Source organism: Mustela putorius, unplaced genomic scaffold (genome assembly GCF_011764305.1).
Source record: "Mustela putorius furo isolate JIRA1106 unplaced genomic scaffold, ASM1176430v1.1 tig00003972_pilon_pilon_pilon, whole genome shotgun sequence".
In the NCBI taxonomy this organism is placed as follows: Eukaryota; Metazoa; Chordata; class Mammalia; order Carnivora; family Mustelidae; genus Mustela; species Mustela putorius.
The window spans coordinates 26276891-26287936 of NW_025422115.1; the positions used below are offsets into that span (position 1 = coordinate 26276891).

The window sequence follows — 11046 nt, forward strand, 5'->3', positions numbered from 1 at the left end:
TTGCAGGTTATTAACCGACGACAAATCTCAAATTTTTTTAAAGATTTTTATTTATTTGTTGGACAGAGATCCCAAGTAGGCAGGGGGGGCAGACCCCCTGCTGAGCAGGGAGCCCCAAGCGCTCAGTCCCAGGACCCTGCATCACCACCTGAGCCGAAGGCAGAGGCTCAACCGACTGAACCACCCAGACACCCCCAAATCTCAAATTTTAAAAGAAAACTTATATAGGTGGTAATTATTTTGCAAACTCCATGTACATCTCTGAACCCAGAGCAGACCAGAGGCACCTGGAGGGCTCACATGATCTCAGTGCCGTGGGATAGAGCCCGCACACTCCTGCATTGTGAGGCCTAAGCCGAGATCAGGAGTCGGACACCCAGCCCACAAAGCCACTGGGGCACCCCACAAACTGAACATCCCGATGGCCACGGGCTGCACCACCCGTGCCCCCCGCACCCCTTCCCCCCACGCCTAGTCTCAGGGACCATCACAGGGGGACAGGAAGGGGCTCCTCCAGGTCGCAGGATCCCACCAGCAAGGCCAGCACACAAGGTCTCTCCGCAAACACATGGTATCAAACAGAATAAGTGACGTTTCTAGGGCGCCTGGGTGGCTCAGTGGGTTGAGCCTTCAGCTCAGGTCATGGTCTCAGGGTCCTGGGATCGAGTCCCGCATCGGGCTCTCTGCTCAGCAGGGAGCCTGCTTCCCTCTCTCTCTGCCTGCCTCTCTGCCTACTTGGGATCTCTGTCTGTCAAATAAATAAATAAAATCTTTAAAAAAAAAAAAAAAAGTGCCGTTTCTGAGCTGCCACCTCCAGTGGAATGTGTCCAGACTCCAGTCCACATGAAGACATGGAGCCCCACAGGAGCATGCAACCCAGGCCAGGTGTGGCAGCCGAGATGAGCTGTGGGTGCGTGAGTGCGAGTCTCAGCCACACTTGGCGGAGCCCTGCAGGGGACGCGGCCTGAGTGACACCCACCGGAGCAAGACTCAGAGGACAGCAAAGCCAGAGGAGCAGAGGGGAAGCACTGCAACTGGCGATGGGACCTTGTCTCCAATTCTGCCCACATCTAAAGACGTCGGAGGCACGTATATAACACTTTGGTTATGGAGGAACCGCACAGCTTCTCCAGTTCCGGGAGAATCTCTGATTTAGAGGTGCAGACGCGCAAGAGACTGACCTGATGTCAGATCCCGCAGACCACGGCTCAGACACACGTGGAACACGGCTCACACACACACAGACCACGGCTCACACACATGCGGACTACAGCTCACACACATGGACCATGGCTCAGACACACATGGACCACAGCTCACACACATATGCAGACCACAGCTGAGACAGACACACATAGACCAAGGCTCACACACAGGCAGGCCATAGCTCACACACACACACAGACCAGACGTGGACCACAGCTCAGACACACACGCAGACCACAGCTCACACACACGGACCACAGCTCAGACACACGCAGACCGTGACTCATATGCACGGACCACGGCTCACACACGCGGACCACGGCTCACACACACGGACCATGGCTCATGCGTGTGGACCACGGTTCACACAAGTCTGCAGGGGCCACTGCTCCACTCCCCGTCGGGTCTGCTCCTTGTGGGAGGGCCATAAGCATGAACGGAGATGACAGCAGTGACACCCCTCCCCCGCCTATCCAGGGAGCACAGAGCACCTGAGTTCCTTAAGTGACCTCCGACCCTCCTGGCTGGACCTCGGGGTCCACGGTAGAGGGACCACATCTTTCTGACCATGGACACTAAAGCACAACAGCCACACCCACGTGCCCCTGGTTTCGGCAGTGACCACAGAACAGGCCGGCTCTTGTAGCTACTTCACAATTCGGAGCTTCAGACCAGCCACTTAACAGTATTATTTGATGTGTTAAGTTCTACATGTTACTTCAACACAAGACATGGTTTTCTGAATTTAAAGACTGTGTCTCAACAGCTGCTATCCTGCATTTTCTGGTGTATCTCAGCAGAAGCATTAAGAACATTCTGGAAAGGTAGGTCCCGCGGGCTGCCTGGCTCTAGGGGGTGGGGAAGGCGGCCCACGTGCACTCAGCCGGCAGAGACAGGTGCCCAGAGGGGCCTCACCACCCGCTGCGGAGCGGCCACAACAGCTGGCTGCCCTCACTGCCCACGGGGTGCCCGTGGCTGCATCTCTAGTCACCCCCGCCCCAAAGCGCACGACCCCTGTCACCTGCCTCCTGGCACGGGCCCCGCAGCACCTGCCCACAGCAGGCATGGCCGTCCACGCCTCTGCAGCCCGTCTCTGTCACTTCCCCGGAAGCACACATCTGCTGGCAAGGGCCCCGCCGGTGACAGGCGGGGGCTGGGTGCAGACTTGCCGCACGCTCTCACCTGCCTCCTACACGGTCCCCAGAAGGGACAATGGCTGACTGAGAGGACTGCGTGACGCAGGACCGAGAAACACGGGCGCGGACGTGCCCGGGACAGACCACGGCCTGCAGGAAGCCGCGCTCCAGCCTGACCCCACACCTGTGAGTGTGACCGCGTCTGGAAGGCGCATCACCGCATTAGGTGGAAGTCGGGTCAGTGTGACACTAGACACACAGGGGAGGAGGCCACGCGTGTACACGGCTGGACATGCTGGAGCAACCCATCCACAGGCCAGGAACAGCCAGGATCCCAGGCAGACACACAACCGGACGAGGCGGACGGAGCCTCACCCGGAGCCTCTGCTGAGGGCGTGGCCCTGCCGGCACTTGGACCTGGGCCTCTGGCCTCCAGGGCTGAGAGCGAACGAAGCTCTGTGTGTAGACCCCAGGCTCACGGGGCTTTCTTACGACAGTCCCAGGACGGTCTTCCCAGCAGCGACCTAACCTACATGGCCGCCCGACATGCGGCAGGAAGGGCTCCTCCCCTCACGCCCTGTGCCGCCAGCTACCACCCCAAACAACTCAGCAGCGTGTGGGGAAGCTCCGGAGGGGCTCCACGGGGAGAACCGCTGACACACTCTGCCCCCGCACCCGGGAAAGCCACGTGGCCAAGCGGCTGCTGTTCAGAATCCACAGGCCAGGCAGGAATGGCGGTGCTGCCCCTCAGCCCTGCCCATGGTTCTGTGGCCGGGGCCGAAGCACAGGTCCTTCCCCAGCCGGCGTGAGCCTGAGAAGGGAAGTGTAGGGTGTGGGCCACTCCTGAGACACAGAGCAGAAGGGTGGGCCCAGGGGTATCCCGAACCCCTAGGGGGCGGGCCGCACACCAGGGTGACACCAAGGCCAGCTTCCGGTCGGCTCGGACAAACCCGTCTCCAAACTGAGAGTTACATGTTCATTTCAGTGTGTACCCAAAAAAGCCACCAAGACATCAGACTCGTGATTTCATGACTATTCTCACTCAAGACAAGGCAGAGATCAGTTTAAGTTAAAAAGTAGGGTGACCACGAATGACCTCGAGCAAACCTGGTGTGCGGGTGCCTTCTCCAAGGCGTGGTTACCGGCCTCAAGGGAAAGAGCGAAGCGCGTCCGGAGTGGGGCAGAGCATGAGGGCTCTGTGCGGCAACAGGCCCGCCCGACGCAGGCACGGCAGGATTCCCAGTGCTGACCCTGCCTGACCTACTCCTCGGGGCCCTGGGCGCGCACGCACACCCGAGAACACTCAGGGCCCTCCCCATCGTGAGAGCATGTTAGGGCCACAGAGAACCTTCCCACCACCCGTCGCGCAAGCAGGGCTGCGGCCAGTGGGGTTTCCACCATGCTTGAAGAAAGCACAGTAGCCGCCGCGGCCCAAAACCCCGAGCAGGGGAGAGGCCAAGTTCAAGACTGCCCGTTGCATCTGGACTCCTCGCCACGTTTCCGATCCCATTCAGCGAGCAGGGCATTACGCCAACTTCTCTCTCTCTTTTTAATATTTTTAAGTTTATTTAGGTAGCTCTCTAGATCCAACATGCAGCTTGAACTCACAACCTCAAGATGAAGAGAAGAATGGTCTTCCTCTCTCTTTTTAAAGATTCTATTTATTTATTTATTTGTGGGGGGGGTACGCACACACAAGCAGGGGGTGGGCAGAGGCAGAGGGAGAAGCAGACGCCCCACTGAGCAGGGAGCCCAACGGGGGACTTGATCCCAGGACCCTGGGATCATGACCTGAGCCGGAGGCAGACCCTTCACCCACGGAGCCACCCAGGCGCCCCCTGTTCAACCAACAGTCGCTCAAAGGGACGTCCAAAGACAGTGTCACCTTCTCGCTCCTTGTTCTGGTCTCATTCTGCCAACATAAGAAAGAAAACCCGAGAAAGTCAAGCTTACCCAGTATCAAAAACCACTTTGTTTAGCCTCCCTGGGCCAGTCGTGGACGCGCGTGTACTGCTCCTGGGGAGACTGTGTCTGCTAAGGAGCTCTGGAATGCTCTTCAAAATACTTCGGGGTTGGGGCGCCTGCGTGGCTCAGTGCGTTAAGCCTCTGTCTTCGGCTCAGGTCACCATCTCAGAGTCCTGGGATCGAGCCCCACATCGGGCTCTCTGCTCAGCGGGGAGCCTGCTTCCCCCTGTCTCTCTGCCTGCCTCTCTGCCTACTCGTGATCTCTCTCTGTCAAATAAATAAATAAAATCTTTAAAAAATAAATTTCCTGTCTTCTTCAGTTTCTCTTCAGAAATAAAAAAATTACAGAAGTCACATGGCCAGTAATAGTCACCCCAAATCACAGGACAGGCTATGATGTTACTAAAAATGTTCAGAATTGAGAAGACCTGCGGCAGGCCCCAAGCCCTCACCAGCTGCCGGACCCAGTCCGCAGGACCTCACATCCTCGAAGCTTTGTGCCGGGAAACTCCCACCTGTGACGTTTCAGAAGCCGATGGAGGAAGTGCTGAGAGACACCCGAAACGAACCGGGAAAAACGCGGTGCTCCCACAACCAGCCGCAGGGCCGAGGGCAGGGGCGCCGCTGAGGGCGGGGCCGCCCGGCCAAGTCTTCTGAGTCTGGACACGGGCCATGAGCCCAGCCGGAGGGAGGGGGGCCTCGGCCTGTCCGCGGGGCATGCTGCCCCCGAGGGCTCGCGGAAGGCTGCGGGAGCCTCCCTGCGCCCATGCCTGCAGCTGGCCACGCACCGTGGGCCTCTCGGAACCCAAGAGAAGGTCTTCGCCCTGTAATCCCCGGGACCCCTGGGCCAGCTGCCAACAGGGATTCAGTCCCCAACAGACGGGGTGGCTTCCTGGGCCCCGGCAGCTGGACCCGGACACGAAGGGTGGTGTGACGCCGCCCGCGCCTGGAGAAGCACAGGGGAGGGGGCCGAGAGACGCTGCCCCCTCCCCAGTTGGCAGGGCCTGGTGCAGCAGGTCTGGGCAGGTTCCCTCCAGGGCACGGGACCGCTGTCAGGGCCGCGGCCGGTCCGCAGGACGAGGAAGAGCCGGTGAGCCCCGAAAAGCCCGGTAGACGGTGCCCTGCACCGGGGGAGCCTTCTCCGCCTCGAAGCAAAGCCGAGACGTTGCTCTTGTCTCGGAGGCCCAGCAGCCCTCGAGCTTCCCGGACAAAAGGCTACTCTGCGTGCGCGGGGAGGAGGAGAGGAAATCCGCCGTTCTCGGAGTCACCCGGGCCACACCAAGACCAGGAGACCCAGACTATGCCTCAGAGGTCACGGCACACCTGAAGCCTCTCACCCTCTTCCTCCGCGGCCTCCACGCTCGCCGTCCCCCCGGCCGGTCCCACCCTGGACAGACGGCTCTGGGCGCTGCGTGCACGCTGGCTGGCGGGCGGCGAGCGGGAGCATGTCTCTAGAACACCTCTCCGAGTGCCTCAGCGCCCCGGAAACAAGGGCCAGCTCGGCACGCAGGTCAGCGCAGGATCTGCCCACCCAAGAGCCACCAGCCCTCTGCTCTCCGTGCCTCGGGCGTGACAGCAGGACTGAACGTTCAGAGTGGGACGGACAGAAGACCCCAGGTCAGACCCCTCCCCCGCGCTCCCCAGGTTACCTGGCCAGACTAAGAAGGGGACTTGCCCAAAGCCCCAGCAGCCATGGTGGCCCCGTGGGACGTCCACCTTCCACGGAAGCACTCCTGACTCTGAGGTTCTGAAACCCTCCACGTGCGGCCCGGGACACTGAGGTGCCTCCTTTGCTTCTACAGAGAAGGAAGAGGACACCGGACCTCAGCTGTGCTTGGCCGATGAAGGGGGACACTCCCTCTGCCGGGTGGGAGGCCTCCCTTTCTGCAGGGAAGCGGCAGGTTAGATGGGAGAGGAGGAAAGAGAACAGAGCTCGCACCCGCGAGCACCAAGTCTGTCCGAACTCTTTAGAAATGAGGCCGTTTTAAAAATTGAGGATCCCCACACACGTGGGGCTCTTCTTAGTTTGCGGGCAAGTGGGAAGACCTCTGTGCTGCCGGGGCAGAGGCAGAGGCCCACACAGGGCCCCCGGAAGCAGCTACAGGTGACCAAGGACCACTTCCCCACGGCTCTTCCAAAGACCCGGAGTGGCCTATGGGCCCCCGCGGGAGGCGGGACCCGAAACCACCACGACTGCCCAGTGCCCCCGGAACCCGCCGGTCGTGCAGTCCTGCACTCTCACTGGCCATCGTCCTCGGCAAAGCAGAGGCCACAACAGAATTTGCTCCACAAGGTCTGGACCAGAGGGTCCGTGCCTGATGGGGTAGGAGTCTGCATGATGCCCCTTCCCTCCAGCAGCCTTTGGAGATTCAGATGCCCCCTTCCCCACTAGCTGGTCTGCACTCTGTTCCCCCTTCGAGCTCTGGGGCTGTTTCACCAGCATCTGTCACCTACATTGGGTCACATTAGTGGTTCTTGTGTCTGAGGAATGCTTACCTTGTCCCAACAGATCATCAACCCCTCACAGAAAACTTGTCCCAACAGATCATCAAAATGGGCCTAAAAGCTGGCCCATTGCAGCCTTTAGGGGACTGACAATCCCCGGGAGTTGTCATGAGGGAGAGGCCCGGGAACAGCTCTTTAATGTGACTCAAACACACGCTTGTCAAGACACAGAAACTCTGTGAACACTATTGAAAAATATGTAAACAGTATTTCTCGATTTCTACTCTAAAATATCTAGGTTAGCAATTTCTAAGTCCAAATGATGTTAAAAAAATATTTAGTAATTTTTTTTTAAAGATGTTATTTTGTTTATTTGACAGAGACCACAAGCAGGCAGAGAGACAGGTGGAGAGAAAGGGGGAAGCAGGCTTCCCCGCTGAGCAGAGAGCCTGATGCGGGACTCGATCCCAGGACCCTGAGACTATGACCTGAGCTGAAGGCAGAGGCTTAACCCATTGAGCCACCCAGGCGCCCCAGTATTTAGTAATTTTTCAATCTGAAAATGACTTGATAGCATTGCTGATAAGAAACTGAACAGAAAACTTTGTGTAGATCATACTAAGGTCGAATCTGACCCCACCAGCTCCTTTTATCCTTCAATACACAAGTTTTTTAGTTTGTTAGGAAAGGGTATTTCTCTTTTCCATGACTTTTTCATCAGCAAATAATGTCACAAGCCATACTGTGCCATCACCGGCAGACCAGAACACAAAGTCTGAGTATGCATACAGAAGATACTCAAAGTTTTTAGGCTGAAACCTTCCCTGACCTCATGGTGTGGGACCCCAGCCACGCCACAGCCCGAGCTGGGGGCAGAGGACACACGAGAACCATGATCAGGATGAGACCGTGTTTCAAACATTTACATCGGTCCTGTGGCCTGGATAGAGGTTTGTCATCACCCACTTATCCCTAACAGCCAGGCCATTAAAGCAAACTTGTAGCAACAGGAAGGATCTCTTTTTTCAGGGGAGGGGGCAGACATACAGGGGAATTCTTGACAATCTGCCATCTCTGAACAGAGTTTAAGGTAAAATATATTAGATCAGAAGGAAGAAAAAGCCTGTATGGTTATGAGAGCGTGAGTCACGGAGGAGCGTGAAACCCCAGAAGAGGGAACTGTGGCGGCAGGTGCTGTGACACGGGTGTGAGCGATGACGAGGGGGAGCAGTGGCTTCTAGAACTTTGACACAGCAGCCAAGAAGGCACCTGGGCACAGTGAGGAATTAGCTCAGGTTCCCGGGCCGTGGCGCTTTCTAAACACCAAGCACTAAATGGGTCTCCTTGGCGCTTAGAGGCTGGTCTAAGACCTCTGGTAGAGAACAAAGCAGAAATGCTGTACAGCTGTCCCAGAAACACAGACCACAGGGACAGAGTGGCCCAATTTCTCTTAATTTGAAAAGCCCCACATAAGGACGAGGTTGGAAAGTTCACTCTGTCAAAACTTAATTTTGTATAACATGTTTGTAAATAACACCCCATCTGGCAGTGAAGGGACCACAGGCTGAGGGATTTCCTCAAGTCCTGGAGTGGTCCTGCCCTTTCCAGGAGTTCACCCCCTCCTCTCTGTGCTACTGTGTGCCCGCAGAACACAGGGGTCATGAGGGTAACGGGCCACAGGTGTCACAGGGCAAGGGTCCAAGGGACTGCCCTGGATAACTGAGTGGGGACAGAGCATCGCAGAGGGAGGGCGCCCCTGCAGGCAATGGCCAGCCAGTCCCGAACACCGGACAGTGGGTGGACACAGCGCTGAGCACAGGAACAACGCCTTTTCAAACAGAAAACCGCTAACCCTGAGCAGAAACTATCGCATCAAAACAAAATTCTTACACCCATGATGATGTCAATGAGAGGCTTAATTAAATGTCCCAAGGCTGGCCTCCAAGAAAGGCTGAATTGGGGGCTTCTGAATAGCCCATGAGTGAGTATATTCCACCGTGTTCTAGAGAAAACTCAGCCACCACCCCTCCCTCCAGTAAAGGGCGTGAAGACAATCACTGGCTTCGTAGGGGACCCAGGGCCGAAATCTCAGTACCTGCGGCCCAGGTGCCCCTAGCATTTCACTTAACCCTTTCTGGGGGAACAAGGCGTCCCAGAGTTTTCAGTTGGAATATCTAAAACGATCACAAAACAAACCAAGAGGACGGGAGCTGGTAAAATACTCCTGTTTACTTCATTATTCATGTGAAAAACCCTCCTCTAAGTTTCCTTTTGATGAACGCACCATTTTCCATTCTCGCGGAGTGGAAATACTGCCCGGTGCAGGCAACGTGCCGGCCGGCCACAGAGCGAATCCACAAGTCTGCCACCCAAACGGAAAGTTAGCTTTGATAATAAATCCGATAGGAAAGATGCTACAACTGACACATTAAAATGCGCGCGAGCACTCCGTGCACAGGTGTCCGCGCCCAGCAGTTTGCAAAACGCGTTGCCTAATTAGCATTTCTTTAAACAATGCTGATAACAATCTTGCCACCGTAATCCTCGACAAATGCGTCGCTGAGATTGTATCACGGAAAGCGTGGGGGAAATGCGCTGAGCATCTCAGTCAAACTTTCTTTTGTTTGTATTTCCTCGGGGTCAGAAAATACCTGTTCTTCACCCCTTTTGGTGTGTACCCAGGCTCCTCCGTCCAGCCCTATTGTGCGTGGTCCGTTAAACCTACGAATAATAAATTTGTTAGCGGGGCCGGGGGAAGCCCAGCGAGCCACAGCCCTCCTCCGGGCGTAGAAAATTCCCCATTTGCCGTGGGATTGAGTTGTCAGACAGTGACTCGTGCCACCCTGGGAAACTGACATGTCTATTTACGGAGAAACAAAGACACGGCTTGCGGCGGACCCGGCTCCCTCCGCGCGCCCCGTCCGCTCGGCGCGCCCCTGGTCGCTCGGCGCGCCCCGTCTCCGCGCTCCTCTGGCCGCCCGGCCCCGAGGCCCCTGCGCCCTGGCTCATCCAGCAATTAAAATGGAGACGAGGCCGGTGCCCGGCGTCAGGGGGAGACAATGACCCCCAAGGCCCGGTGGGGCGCGGGGACCCGCCCGCGCCCACCTCCCGCAGTTCCGACTCTTGGCAAACTCGGCGCGGGCGGGTCCGGGTGCGGCTCGGAGGCGCGGGCGGGGGGCGCGCGGGACGGCGCGGGCGGGGGGCGCCAGGACGCCCCTGGGCTGCCTCCTGGGGCCGGGCGTTGACGCAGCAGAAATTACCAGCTGGAAAATTCCCCTTTCGGAGGTGACGGGGGAGGGATCGCGGCGGCGGCGGCAGGAGGCGCGGAGGGCGAGGGGCGCCGGGCAGCCCCGCCGCCACCGCCTCCGCGCGCAGCCCCGCGGGGACCCCGCGCCGCCCCCGCCCGCCCCGCCCCGAGCCACCCGGGCTCGGGGATCGGCAGGAGCCGGGCCGGGTCGCCACCGCCGCCCCCGGAGCCGCAGCCGGGGCGCGCCGATCGGGGCCAGGAGGGCGCCCCCGCGGGGCGGGGCGCATGGGGCGCGGGGCGGCAGGCGGCGGGGGCGCGCCCCGGCTCGGAGCTGCCGGGGCTCAGAGCGGCCCCGGCCGGGCCCAGCCGCGATGCGCCTGCCCGGCCGCGCGGACAATGAGCCGGCGCCGCTTACCTGTGACCCCATGGGGCGCGGGCGAGGGCGGGCGCCGCGGCCGCCGGACCGGCGCCGGTGATCGCCGCCGCCGCCGGGCGAGCGCTGCGTCCGGGCGGGTCCGAGCTGCCCGCTCGCCTCGGCTGCTCCGTCCGTCTGTCCGTCCGTCCGTCCGTCAGGCCGGCGCGCGCCCCCGCGCCCGCTCCAACCCCGCGGCCCCCGCCGCCCGCGCGCGCGCCCCGCCTGCGGACCCTGACCCCGCCCCCCGGCGCGCGCCCGGCCGCTGCTGATTGGCCCGCGCTGCGCCCGGGCCGCGGCCACCGCCCCGGGCCCCGCCCCCGCCGGCCCGGCCGCCGGCCCCGCCCCTCGCTGGGCCCCGGGCTCGGCGCCGCGGGGCGGGAGGGGGCCGCGGCGGGGGTCGGTTCCTCCGCCCCCCCCCCGCCGTGGGCGGCCGGACAGCGGAAGTGCGGGCTGGAGCTCGCTGGGCATTGTGGGAAGCCCCCTCCCCTGGGCTGGCGGGGGGCGGGGGCGGCGCGGCGTGGGGGTCTCCGAGCACCGGCGCGGGTTCCCGCGGGGGCGCCGAGCGGCGGGCAGAGCACCCCTGCGCGAGATGAGGCTCGGGGCGAGGCCACCCCGACCCCTTTCTCGGCTGC

General features: G+C 60.1%; 1 protein-coding gene across 2 annotated transcripts in view; it reads right to left on the reverse strand.

Moving 5' to 3' along the window:
• The window catches only part of ZBTB46 (zinc finger and BTB domain containing 46), a 59449-nt gene extending 48840 nt beyond the window's left edge, over positions 1-10609 (reverse strand). For both annotated transcript variants that reach the window (XM_045070705.1, XM_045070706.1), the window contains exon 1: positions 10415-10609. The gene's annotated coding sequence lies outside the window, so the exon portion shown is untranslated. The remainder of the gene's footprint in view (positions 1-10414) is intronic.
• Positions 10610-11046: the final 437 nt, after the last annotated feature.